At 36.3% G+C, this 14,751-nt stretch overlaps 1 long non-coding RNA gene across 2 annotated transcripts in view; it reads left to right on the forward strand.

The window, feature by feature from the left end:
- LOC135207647 (uncharacterized) overlaps positions 1–14,751 on the forward strand; it is a 359,652-nt gene that overhangs the window by 78,351 nt on the left and 266,550 nt on the right. The gene's annotated exons all lie outside the window — the stretch shown is intronic.

Genomic DNA, 14,751 nt, shown 5'->3' on the forward strand with positions numbered 1-14,751 from the left:
TGGTAGAGACCCCATCCCTTAACTCCACCCATTTCACCCTCTGCCTCACCTCGAACGCCCACACCCTTTGCCCCCATCTTTACCCCCACCGTCCTCCCTGATGCCCCTCATCAGTCTCCAGCATAACCGGCTACTACCTTACGCATCCTGGGGAGGCGGTGGAGGGTGAGGGGAGGGGGTTTGGGGGGGAGGGAGAAGGCTCCCGAGTGCGTAAGCCGGTAGCTGCTCGGGAAAGCTTTCATAGGTGAATTTGACGACATGCTCAAATTGGGGTCGTTTTTATTCTTCGCTTGTAGAACGTCTTCTCTTCAGGAGGCTGTGATTACTGACTTTGTTTGGATGCCCTTCTTTTAAAGGAAATTGGGATAGGCCTATGAATTTCCGGCGTCCATATGATGAAACTGTAATACTCTCTTTCATGTTTTTTTTTGATAGAGTTTTGGGATGCTGAAAGGTACGAAAGTTTAGTAACAAACAGAGTATGTTACTTTGTTTTCTTTTGTAAGGAAGAAATTTCTGACGGCTCAAGAGAGGTCAGTGAATGATGTTAACAAGCGACCTTTTCGAAACCGCGCCGCCCCACCCACATGAAGAGATATTTACATATCCCAACATGGTCCTGATGCCACAAGGGATCCTGTATGACTCGTTTCAAGCGCAGACTGCCAGTGACAGGACAGTGCTTTCGGAGTCACTTGGAGAGGAGTCCTATTTCCGTGTAAATGTTGTTCAGGCAAATGGGTAATAAGTTTAAGGCTGTTATTATAGGAAAAGACTGCATCGACAACTTCTTGCTATTGCATCATCGATTAGAAGCAAACCAGTAAGCCATATGGAAGACGCAAGACTGATCGTTTAATGTCGTTGCCTAACTAAGGATTTTTGAGATAAGAGCTTGGTGGGGTTGGGGTTCGGGGGAGATGGGTTTAGGAAGTAAGTAACTTGAACTTCTGTTTCCAAAGGGAATGTTTGACTGCCCCCTACAAAGAGGAAGCCTAATATGATCATCTTCATGGAGTAAATTCCTCATACCTTCATCAGTAAAACTGGAAAGGAGGTCAATGTTTTCTCTAATACCTGTCTGCCTTTATGAAAGGATGAACGGGTTTGATGAACTTGAGCGAAAATATCCAGATTAAGTTTAGGTAGGTGTAGATGCAGATTTGAATATTTCTCACCACGAAACAATTTCCCCCATTATTTATTCACACGCATATATTATATATATATATATATATATATATATATATATATAATTATATATATATATATTATATATATATTATATATATACACATACATACCTACATATATATATATATATATATATATATATATTATATATGTATTCATGTGTGTGTGTGTATATGTATATGTATATATATATATATATATATATATATATATATATATATATATATATATATATATATATATATATATATATAAACCAAAAAGAAAACGGAAAATTATTATAGAAAACGGTGGTGGTGTATTAGTAGAACTTGTATAATTCAGCAGGTCAGTCATGCGTCATGATGCTGGCGGAGAGAGGCTTGCTGCAGAGTGCATCTGTTCATAAATATTTCGACACTGAACAGAATTTTTTTTAAACTTGACGGAGTTTTGAGAGCTGCGAGAGTGTAACATTTAGGAGACCAAACCTGTGAATTTGCTTGGTAAAGAATTTTGCTTGCTTTTGTGCGCATGAAATATCTTTTTTCTTTGTCGCATTCATTATAGCAAGCAATGAAACTTCTACTAGTTTTATTTTCTCGGTAATGACTGATTGTATTTCTGTAAAAATAACATTCTCGAAAGTTGCTCAGCTTTTATGGAAGATGGTATTCATGCATCAAATTCACTTGACTACAGCTTTAACAGGTAAATCATTGTGTTGCTTTGTATTACTACCTGTCTCCTTTGCTGCTCTGGGAAGCCTCTCGTGACAAAATGCGACTCAGTCCTAAAATGATGTATGTAATGTTACCCTTATTTCACTGTAATTACTATCATGACAGCCTTTATGTATCCTGTGTAAACGGGAACCTACTGTGAATTACTAAGGATGGTCATCTGATGGCGCTCATTCTCCTTGATTGTAATCAAGTAATGGGAATCTGACGTATGATAATAAAAGGCTAAGGCATTGTTTGCTCTCTTCGTTTGACCGGGACGATTTTCCGGAATTCGCCAAAATCGATTGGCTTGTGGACTATTGTACACAAGGTCCAGTTTTACTCATACTGATGTATGGTTAATTTGACTTGAAAAAAAAAAAACCTTACGATTTGACTTATTTAATCGAGAAAATTTCGACCTATGATTTTTAAATGAATGAAGATGGAATGTAAAAAATAATCCAACAATGCATTTTGCAATCAGTAATATAGAGGAATGATAGAATTTCGAACCAGTTGAAAAGAGAAGTGTCAAATATGTTGCAGCTCTATTTTGATATGCCACTTGCATCTGACTGTAAAGAGTTCTTGCAAGTATTGTAATCCTGACCTCAGACCTCTTTTATCTGGGGATGGAAACGAGAGTTATATTATCTCTTATTTAAGTAATAATGAAAGTTTTAGAGACTGCATTCATATCTTTACTATAAATTCTGTCATAAAACAGCCGGGTAGAAGGTTTGATATTCGTTTTTTTATTATGTCGTTAGTTAATCACAGATAATTAAAAAGATCAAAGTCATGGTGGGCTAAGGATAAACATAATTCAGTTTACCATTTCATCACAGACGTACCTAAAATCACCTCTCTTCTCTCTCACTCTCTCTCTCTCTCTCTCTCTCCTCTCTCTCTCTCTCTCTCTCTCTCTCTCTCTCTCTCTCTCTCTCTCTCTCTCTCTCTCTCTCTCTCTCTCTCTCTCTGTGATTGATTGAACTGCTTGTTCTCATCACGACTCGAGTAGTCATGATATATATATTATATATATATATAATATATAGTATAGATATATATATAATATTATATATATATATATATATAGAGATATAATATAATTAAATATAATTATAAGTATATTACGACATTATACTAATATATATATATATATATTATATAATAGATATATATATTATATATATATATATATATATTATTAAGTATATACGTATATATATATATATCTATATATATATACATATTATTAGAATATATATATATAATATATATTATATTACCGTATATACTTATATATATATATATGTATATAATATATATTATATATATAGTATATAGATATACTATATAATATGAAGTCTTTTTTCCCATCCATATGTCATACCTTATCAGCTCAATCGCTGACGAATTCTCAAATTTATATAGTTCTGTCTTGATGCGTCAAGGTCTTCTGTTGTAGTTGATTTTTTTTTTACTGTAATTTACTGCTTATATTTCTTCGGTCTCAGTTTATCAGCTTTTAAGTTAACTCCTCTTCAGCTTTGTAGCTTTTCACGCCAGGGCATTTATATTGTGAGGGATTGCTAGTGGAGGCCCTTTGGCTTGTCCCTCGAGGATGCGCGTGAATTATGAATGATGATGATGGTATCGTCTTTTGACCCAGTTAATTTTCCGTTTTCTGTGAAGTTAATGGATATTTGTGGAAGAAAATGATCGATGTTTTTGAATGACTTTTTTTATGGTATTTCGCCGGATATATAAATAATGCAAAACGTTTCTTTGTTTGGATGTTAATGAAAATATTATTCTGTTCAATCATGATTTAACGGTAAGGTTAGATGAAGTTGTGTATTTAAATTCTCTCTCTCTCTCTCTCTCTCTCTCTCTCTCTCTCTCTCTCTCTCTTCTCCTTCTTCTCTCTCCTCTCTCTCTCTCTCCTCTCTGCTCTCCTCTCTCTCCACATGCGAACATTATATTCTGTTTTATTCCATTCACTTATATAGACTTTTTATATACTACTGCTAATATTGCTTCTACTTTAGCAAACACATCGGGATGTTGTCTTGAGTTGGAAAATGATATCTGGAGATGGTTCTTTTGTTAGATTTAAAAGGATAGGAATAATCATTACTTCACATTACTGTCTTCATTTAAGAGGAATTCATATTCATGTTTTATTTTTCAAATTTTTGAAATGGTTGATGGGATTTGTATATACTAGTTTGAATCACAATTTTATTATTCTTGTCTTGGCGCCACCTTTTATCATCATGTCGAAATTTTTCCTTTGTCCTTTCGTCCCTCGTGGGAATGATTGTGCGTTTGCTTGGCTTCTCGTTTTTTCTTATTTCGTAATCTTCTTTCAGTTATGGCAATCTCTCTCTCTCTCTCTCTCTCTCTCTCTCTCTCTCTCCTGTATATGTACTTTCCCCGCAACCTTTTCTCCCGGTCTCCTCCCACTAATGTCTGTCTGTATCTTGTCTGTTGGGTGTGTCTAATACATCCCTACGGCGATGTGTGGAGCAAAGGCTGAGTCTCCTTATTTCCCCAGGGACACGCCCCAGCTGCCTACTTAGATCTACTTTGTCAGTGAAAAGTCTGTCTTAGCAAAGAAAATATACCTTTAGAACCAAAGCCGATAAGTCCCCTTACCCTCTTCTTTGAGCGAAATGGTTTCATTTCTTTGTTGTCGGCTCTAATTTTTTCCCCTCATGTTTGGCCAGCTGCACGTTTAGTGTTTCTTATTCGGGAATTTCTCATCAGTTTGAAATCATACTCACGTACACACTTTCCTGCGTATATAGTGTAAGTACATAAATTTGTCACTGTCTGGGATATCTGTGTAGGTGGGATGTGGCTGCCGTATGATAATATCTACGCGTTTATACTGCCACGTTTCATTACCCGTGCCTTGGCAATTGTCGCCAGAGCAGAATCCTGTCTGTATGTCGAGAGCCCTTTTCTGCTTCAAAATTCTTATGACTGGCGTATAGTTACTAATGCTGTTATTTTCGCACCTCACACTAATTATGGGACGCCAGTATTTTACTTCTGAAAATGTCTCTTTCTTAGGTAAATGTCTACATGAGAACATGAGAGGCAACTTGATTACCTTATTGTTATTATTATTATTATTATTATTATTATTATTATTATTATTATTATTATTATTATTATTATTATTAAGTAACTAGACCTCTGAATCACTTTTATAGACTCGCACAGCGCATCTTCAGAAGGATTTATTCCTAAATTGGGTGTGACAATTGGAGGAAGCTGCAGTTAAGGAAATTGGACTGGTATGGGAGAAGAGACCAAAAGGGGGAAAAATGAAAGAAAGGCTGAAAACGGCGCAGTAGACACAGAAAGACTATATAGTCTGCTGAATCATGCTCTCAGTAATCAGCTTCCCCTTCAGTAGCATTGACCTGAAGGAGAAGCAAAGAAGTTGGACGAAGGAAATGAGATACTGTCGGAGGAATCAGTAGACCCGAATTGTAAAGTTTAGAAAGGTTATAGAAATTAGAAAACGGAACATGTAGAATACCAGACTAAGTAGGGGGAACCGAAGTAGTGAAAATATCGCAAAATTACTTTTATTTTATTTTGGAAAAACTACCATAGGTTTTCATTATTCCTGAGAAGTTTGTAATTTGACACATATTGTATAGTCTTCGTGGTTCGATAACGTGCGTACGAATAAAAAGAGCTTTGAAATATATTCTTATTCCGAGGCTGTTTATTTTTAGAGTGTTTAGGTAAGCGTGGGAGCCTTTGAAGAAGAGAACAGTAATCAGGGGCTGCAGTGGAACAGGAAAGTATAAAGGAAAATGAGAATAATGGCGTCTTCTAGACATATCATGACATTTTCCCAGGTGAGACGCTTTCTTAATGACAGCGTTAGTCCACAAAGACCACCATTGCAAGTTACTCAATACTTCTCCTCCTCTCTTCTTCTCCTCTCATCTCTCTCTCGTCTCTCTCTCTCCATCTCTCTCGCTCTCGTCTCTCTGTCCATTCATCTCTCTCCCTCTCTCGCTTCCTCTCTCTCTCTCTCCTCCTCTCTCTCCTCTCAGTGCGAATGAATGTAATGAATTCTTTGATGTCTTAACTAAAATGTATGTTTGCGAAAACTAGTTCTACAAAGATTTATTTTTAAACCAAGCAAGTATGTACTGATTTTAAACATCAATGATTAGAGAAGATAATTTTTTTCGTCCATCCCTTGAACGTGCTCTTCCTCGCCTTATCTGTAGCTCAAAACGTTTAGAGAGAGTTTCTCCTTCTTGAGTTACATAAAAGGATTGAGATGAAGTCCTTTGATCGTCCAGCTGAGCGTTTTTCCTCGGGAGGTTGTTTACCTTAAGAGACTCCATTTTCATTTCGCACATCCCCATTGGTAAAAGTTTCATTTTTTCTGTGAATAACGGATCGTTCAGACGGACATCTGGTGTTGTTAGAAGATCTCTGTGTAAATGAGTGGCATTGGCATCTCTCTCTCTCTCTCTCTCTCTCTCTCTCTCTCTCTCTCTCTCTCTCTCTCTCTCCCTCCCCGTATGTGATGTCCGTTAGTTATTTTGAAAGACATTTTGAGCTCTCTCTCTCTCTCTCTCTCTCTCTCTCTCTCTCTCTCTCTCTCCTACTGAGCAAATTGCCAAGAAAATTGGCTCCATGTTTTTCAGCCTGCAACATGAAGTGAATTGACATATTTTTCCGAATCATGTGTTTATTAGGATTTTACTTCAGTTCATCGACCTCCCAACTTCATACTCGACTTTATCCAGACTGAGAACACTTCTTAAAGGGTTTTCTACGGTTACTTGCTTTTCCATATGCCTAATATATATATATTATATATATATATATATATATATATATATATATTATAATATATATATATATATATATATATATATATATATATATATATATATACTATATATATTTATCTATGTATATATTTAGAAATATAATTTCTTGAAAAGGCTTTGGTTCCGTTTTTGGTATCACTTATGAGTGATTTTTAATGATAAACAGCAAGGAATTCTTTAAATTCCTCTACGTACATATTTTTTTCTAAAGACTAATTTTATTGGTGTTCCTGTGATGTTTTCAGAGTCTGCACCACCCAGTGACATTTGGGTATTGTATTTTGGTAAATTAATTCCAGATAAGCTTCCAGTCTCTTCCCACTATTTCAGTTATGGATTATATTTTGACTATGAAATTGCTCTTGAAGATTCTGTTTATTACCTCGAAATAAAGTTTCTACAAAAAATTCCAGTTTGGTTGGCTGACTTTAAAAACCGAAAAAAAATTCCAGTTTGATTGGCTGACTTTAAAAAAAAATGAAAAAAAATTCCAGTTTGGTTGGCTGACTTTAAAAAAACGAAAAAAAAAATTCCAGTTTGGTTGGCTGACTTTAAAACAGCAGTTTAAAAAACCGAAAAAAATTCCATTTTGGTTGGCTACTTTAAAAAAAAAACAAAAAAAAATTCCGTTTGGTTGGCTGACTTTAAAAAACCGTTTCCAGTTTGGTTGGCTGACAAAAAAAAAAAGAAAAAAAAAATTCCAGTTTGGTTGGCTGACTTTAAAAAAACCGAAAAAAAATTCCAGTTTGGTTGCTGACTTTAAAAAAGCCGAAAAAATTCAGTGGTTTGGCCTTGACTTTAAAAAGAAAAAATTCCAGTTTGGTTGGCTGACTTTAAAAAGAAAAAAATTCAGTTTGGTTGGCTGACTTTAAAAAAAACAAAAAAAAAATTCCGTTTGTTGGCTTGACTTAAAAAAGCAGAAAAACAAAAAAAATTCCCAGTTTTGGGTTGGCTACTTTAAAAAAGCGAAAAAAAAAAAATTCCAGTTTTGGTTGGCTGACTTTAAAAAAACCGAAAAAATTCCAGTTTGTTGGCTTGACTTTAAAAAAAAAAACGAAAAAAATTCCAGTTTGGTTGGCTGACTTTAAAAAAACGAAAAAAATTCCAGTTTGGTTGGCTGACTTTAAAAAAACGAAAAAAATTCCAGTTTGGTTTGCTGACTTTAAAAAAAACTCTCAAAATGTCATTTTATAGAAAGAAGTTATTTATGACACTTTCAGTCCAGTTTTGACCTTCAGTTCCCCCTTGAGGCATCAAACAATTCTTTGCTCGAAAGGATTTTGTATTTGATATTTTAGCCTCTTAAATCTTTAGATTAAATTTCCCTGATTTGTTTTTCTTCGGGCCTGGGGTAGGAATAGGGAATTTGCCCGTCTCATTGGCTTCACAGGAAAACACTATTATTATTATTATTATTATTATTATTATTATTATTATTATTATTATTATTATTATTATGGGGAAGGTGGTAAGAGGGCAGTTCTCTCAATACGACCGTTGCTTTATTCATTCGCCCATCCTTATCTGCCCTTATAGATGTTAAGTCTTGACGGTGCCGTTTCACATGATCTCTAGTGTAGCGTAGATTTTTCCTTTTAATGAATGTGATGCATTACCAAACTCGGTCTTCTGGATAACATCCGTAAAGGATGGTGAAGGTAATTTTAGTGTGCAAAATGAAGGTTTGTTCCACTGATGCTGCAGATGAGGTCCACCAATTTTTGTTAATGTGTAGCTAGTAACTTGAAAACGACCACCTTCTAGAAGTAGAGACTGAAGTCGATGCTATTATAGTAGATTCACATCAACCGTGCACTTGATGTCTAGGCCAGTCCCATACGACGTTCCTGATTGGCTGTTGATAAGCCAATCACAGGGCTGGAAACTTTCAGTCTCTCTCGAGAGTTCACATAGGCAGGATGTATGTTCCACCTCTCCTGAGGGATACTTTTGAAAGACGTATCCTCAGGAGTGGTGGAACATAGATCCTACCCATGTGTACTCTCCAGAGAGACTGAGAGTTTCCAGCCCTGTGACTGGCTTATCAATAGTCAATCAGGAGCGTCGTAAGGGACTGGCCTAGACATGAAATGCACGGTTGATGTGAATCAACTATACCACTCGTTTAGTAAATGAAGGAATACAGTTTACGAAATTGCCGATTGACACCTGTACTAAGACATCTACATTTTAAAACTTAGTAGGGAAATTTAACGCATCCTTATCCCTAAGTTAATTGTTACAAATGTTATGGCACTTTTGCTCGTATAGAATAGGGTTCACAGTATGCCATATTGGTTAAGTATGCGGGACGAAGCTCATTGCACGGGAATCAAATCTGTGGGGAGAATATAATCTGAGAGACTGAGGATATAATCTGAGGGAGTGAGGGCCTTTGGGTTTTAACATAGTAATACTTAGGCTGCACTCCAAGATCAAAAGAATATAATTTGGATTTGATTTGCCCATTTCAGAACAGGTTTTAAAATGAAGCTTTTGTTATTCCTCGGAAAATTCATACCTCAAGGTCGGGTGTCTTTAAATACGAACGAATTGAATGCAGCCCTTAGGAGCCTAATTTTATAGATTTTAGAAATTATATTGCTAGCTTGGTTGCTTTTAAGTTTGTTTTTTCTCTTTTGAATCAAATGAAGAGCTGTATTTCGTTTTTTTTGTATATCTGGTGTTCTTTAGTCATAGAGGTTTAGCTTATAGTTTTGCATTTGATAATTAAACAGGTAAATCTAATTTGTCTTTGTTATGTGAAATCCGAGTATATCACCCCTCGGTAAGGTAAATCGGAGGTTATTTGTACCTTGCAGGAGTTTCCAACCTTAGATCCTTTTTTTTTTTTTTTTTTATAAATTCCTCTCCTGATAAAGACAAGTGTATGTTAAGTATTGTTTAAACTTCGCTTTTCCTTTGTAATTCACGCCAGTCTTCATATTCTTGATTCCATCAAATAAAGAAAGGGGATAACTAATAATCTGGAAATTATTTTATGCAGATTATCAAAATAGTTCCTTGTTAACCATAGACCTTTAAAAAAAATTATACTATTTTATGAGAAAAAAAATTTCTTGTCATTTTGTTTCTGTAGTATGTTTGTTACATCAGAATGATTAAAACTCACGCTTAAAATTGTTTGACCTTGATTGGTGCATGAGAACTTTATCCGCTTAATGGTTTTTTATATTGGAGCGGGGGGTCTTACTTAGACTCTCGTGACAAACGTGCTCCTCACTGAGCATTGTGAACCATAAGCAGACCAACAAAGTCCCAAGCAGAGAAAAAGGAAGCAAGCAAGCAAACCTGGAACATCCCTTGCCCTTGTAAAATAATACATGATGACTGCTTCGGAGGGATTTATAATAGTTACTCTGGGGGGGGATGGTGCCGGGGATGCAGGTAGCAACCGTAATTCCCCTTGGGTGTCGGCTTTGGGCTCACCACACTCCATTTAACACGCTCTCTCTCTCTCTCTCTCTCTCTCTCTCTCTCTCTCTCACACAACACAGCTCAACCTATTGATGGAGCCTTGCCAGTTGGAATTAGCACCGCAGAGGGGACGAGCAGAAAGGGCGGTTCTGGTTGTCCTTCGTGATGATGCTTTTAGTGGGTGGTGCAAGGAAGGATTCGGCGCATAGTCTCTTGCCTCTCGGGCCTCATTGCGACCCATCACTGCTTGCACCTGAGATTCCGAGTTTTGTGTCACATTTCAGAATCTTCCCTTCTTTTTCCAGGGAGTTCATACTGCGCTCGACCCTTTTCTTTTAAACGGCATTTATTAGGCATCGTAAATGTAGGAATTCACATTCCGGAGCTGCAGGTCACTCCTAGATCTTTAAACTAGGAATTTCGGTCTTGGAAGCTGCTAGGACTCATTAGAGAGAGAGAGTAGTAAGCATTGGATGCTTAGTAGAAGCTGTTAGGACTCAGTAGAGAGAGAGAGAGACAGAGTAAGTATTAGATGCTTAGTAGAAGCTGCTAGGACTCAGTAGAGAGAGAGAGAGAGAGAGAGAGAGAGAGAGAGAGAGAGAGTAAGCATCAGATGCTTAGTAGAAGCTGCTAGGACTCATTAGAGAGGTAGAGAGCATTGGTTGGTTGAAGCTAGCTGTTATTTTGGCTGTTTTACTCCTGTAGCTGTAGGTCATTTCCAATGCCTGTAACTGATTTTGCAATATTATCCTTTAACAAACGCGTTGAAATATTGTGGACTCGCAATTTGAATTGGATTCTTGATGCACTACATGGCTGAAGATTTATTTATTTATTTATTTTTTAGTGGTGTGTTATGTTAAAGGGAAGATAGTTGTCTGCTCCTGATTGATTAATAGAATGAGAGGGCGTCGCAGAGAGGATCCGAAGATATAAAAATACTAGTTGGCCCTGAGGCGTCTATCAGTTTTAAGTCATTATTTCGTACTAGAGATGCAGTGTATTGTTGATTATATATGCCTGGGACGTTATCCAGAAAATATCGATGCTATGAAAATTTATCATACCGGAGTATTTTGCTTAAATGAGTGTGGTTGAAAAGTGGAGAACAGATGCAGAATTCTTCATTTAAGTCTGTCGGAACGAAACGACAAAGTTATGGTTATGTTTTCCTCGCATGCAATAAAAGTATATAACAGCCTTGTAAACTACATCAAAACGGATCAACTTCGGCAAGTCTGTCAATAGGTAATTTGGAGTAAGGCACTTATTGCGTTACTGGGGTTTTAGGCGTTCAATTTGTAATCAGACATTCTCAAAGGCTGTACTGAGGTCTACATTGGTTATGTACGGAATCCCTCAAGGGCATCATAGAGATATCAAAGGTCGCCTCTGAGAGCTGTCTGCAAATAATGTCAGGGGCGAAACAGAGATAGGTAGGGCGATCAGTTGTAAAGAGACACTTCTAGGCAATGAGAGGTATATGAGTGAACGCAAGGAAAATGGAATAGGGAGTCAACATATATTGCATTTTGCAAAGATGAAACTCACAATTGCTAATATGGAGTTTATTCGGAAAATTTCAGAACTCCGTCATGTGGTTGTGGTGAGAGAGAGAGAGAGAGAGAGAGATAGAGAGAGAGAGAGAGAGAGAGAGAGAGAGAGAGGGGGGGGGGTGTTTGTAGGGGGAGAACTTTCAACTTTTCTGAAAACTGTTAGGCAAAAGGGAATTGCTCTGCTGTGTGATTGAAAAGTATTGGGAGGGAGGAGAATAAATATGGTCTGTGAATAGAGAACTTCCATTGTGAAATACGAAAAATTATGCTGCATTTGAGAATCTTGAACTGAATGAGAATGTGGGGTATATATAAGTGTAAATGAGAAACGGGCACCGCATGCTGTAATTGGGAGCTATAAAGAAGGAAGAGTTGTTTGTTAAGACCTGTGAAAGAGTGAGGGAGGCAACAGCAGCCTGTGAGGGGCTGGTAAGAGGCCATTGGACGTGATTGGAAGTCAAGGAATGAAGTTGAAGACCAAAACGCGAGATCTTTAAAAACGACTTACAAGGACAGGCAAGGGAAAATGTTCCATTTGTTACGTGGAACGGACGACATGACGCAGGATAATCCCAGCTTTAAAAAGAAGAAAAAAATAAACGGAAGATCATGCTGTCAAATAAACGGAATTTGAGAACAGAAATAAGTTCTAGAGTGAGTCAGCCCTGTGAGGGATGAACTGTACCCTGTTATTAGAACGTGTATGAAATCATTTATTCTTTTACATTTATATCTGAATTGAAAGGTGTCCTTGAAGAACAGAAGGTTTGTATCAATCTTTTATTTTTGACGACCAGAGGGATAGCAAAAACATTGTAACCGAATTGTGTAGAGCAAAGCATTAAAACCAATGTAGGTATGTGGAACAATATAACCACAATGGAGAGACTACTATTATTGAGGCCTATGTAGAACAAAAGGAAACCTGCTACAGCGATCCCGAAGAGACACTGGTTGAGAAATCCATTCTATTGTAAAAAGTGATGATTTCTAGGCTATTGGTGAATAGAACTCTGACTTAAAAGGGGAGAAAGTCGAGCTGTTCCAGAGCACGGCAAGGAAGAAATAGAAAATTATACTTCACTATTGTTCCCCGTTAGCTTTATTAGTCTTTGTACATCATGGGAAACGAAACGCTACTTGCAGTTGAAAGGAAAATCATGGTTATATTTGCTTTAAGCTTAGAAATTTGTAGAATAAAAAATGCAAACCGTTTATTTGGAATTTTTCTTTTTACTCACAAACTAAGTGTTAAGTTAATAATCATATGTTCATTTTATTTGCTAATATTTTATAAAACTCTACCTAGATTATTATTTTTATCTATTTCTAAATCAGAGTGATTATACTATATTTTTTATATACTGCCAGTATGCATGTAATTAATTTTTAAAATGCCGATGGAGAAAGAAACCACACCATCGGGAAAGTTGTGAAGCATTTGGGTAGGAAAGAAGGTCCATTACATCTTATTGGAAACGGATAAACTCCTGTAATCCAATCTGTGCAGTTTGTAACAGAAACAAAATGGTAATTTACTTAGCATTCTTAACTTGCTTTTAGTAATGCATAGAGCCTTAAAAATGTTCGTTGTGATGTACATGTTTGTGCTTTATACTCATACACACACACACACACACCACACACACACATATATATATATATATATATATATATATATATATATATATATATAGCTGTGTATATGTATGTTTTTAAACATACACACATGATATATATATATGTGTGTGTTGTGAACTTTTGTTGGTTATGCAGGGTGACTTTTAGATTCTTAGTTTTTAAGCCAAAAATGTCATTAGTATCGAATTCACTTTATCTTGAGGATGCCTTTGCACCCTAGGGGAATTCTAATTGAAAACTTCATCAGCCTCATCCAGGGTACGAACCAAGGCCCTCGAATCCTGGCCGGGTCTGATGCATTTATCATTTATTATTCCCCTTGGGTGTCAGCTGCTTCGAAGGTAAAGTATTTCAGATAGTAAATGTATATATATATATATATATATATATATATATATATATATATATACACACGTGTGTGTGATTGTGTGTATATATATATTATATATATAGTATATATATAAGGATATATATGTACACACACATATATATACATATATAAGCATATTTGTTTTTATATACTTATTATTTATGTATAGGTATGTATGTATGTTTTTTGTGTGTGTGTGTGGTTATCTGAAATTCTTTATTGTCCTCAATTTTTTAATATCTTCCCCAACCAGAGGATAGTTATTTCTGAATTTGCCTCCTAGTGGGGATGGGGTGGGATGGGATGGGTAGGAAGGAAGGTAGTGGCCTGGGAGGTTTGGCTTTGATGCCGGAGTCATTACTGTGGTTTTGGATTTGCCGTTGGCAACAGTGAGTGTTCCGAGGGAGGTTTTGATTTTTGATTTTTCCTTCTAGCTTTAAAGATGTGTTGCTCCGTGTTTAAGATTGGGTCGCTTTTCGAAATACGATGTTGGTGGAAGAGGGTTCGAGACGGCGGGATGCAATGCCTAGGTTTGCCTAAAGTCTGATTTCGGAATAAATTTTGAATAGTGTTTTTTCGCATTTATATTCTGCTATATTTTAGGGCATGGTATTGGAACAGGGACTGGGAGGAAGTGCTGTGTGATTTATGTATAAAACTTGTTCATGTTACTTTTTTGAGCTTTTAAAATGTCTTTGTATTCGGTTGTCAAACATGTATGAATACATCGTCAAATGAAGTGTGCAAGGGACATTTTAATTTAAGTTGTCTTAAAGTTGTCGTATGTGATAATGTCTTTTATATTCATTTGTCATCTGCCATCAGTGACTTCAGCTGCTGTCAAGCCTGTCATATTAATCAATCAGTCATATTGTTTATATTGAATAATTTTTATTAGTTAATTTATGTCGGTATAATATATTGCCTCTGGTATATTTTTTTCTTTATTTTAGATTTTTATC

This window comes from Macrobrachium nipponense, chromosome 34, assembly GCF_015104395.2.
Source record: "Macrobrachium nipponense isolate FS-2020 chromosome 34, ASM1510439v2, whole genome shotgun sequence".
Lineage (NCBI taxonomy): Eukaryota > Metazoa > Arthropoda > Malacostraca > Decapoda > Palaemonidae > Macrobrachium > Macrobrachium nipponense.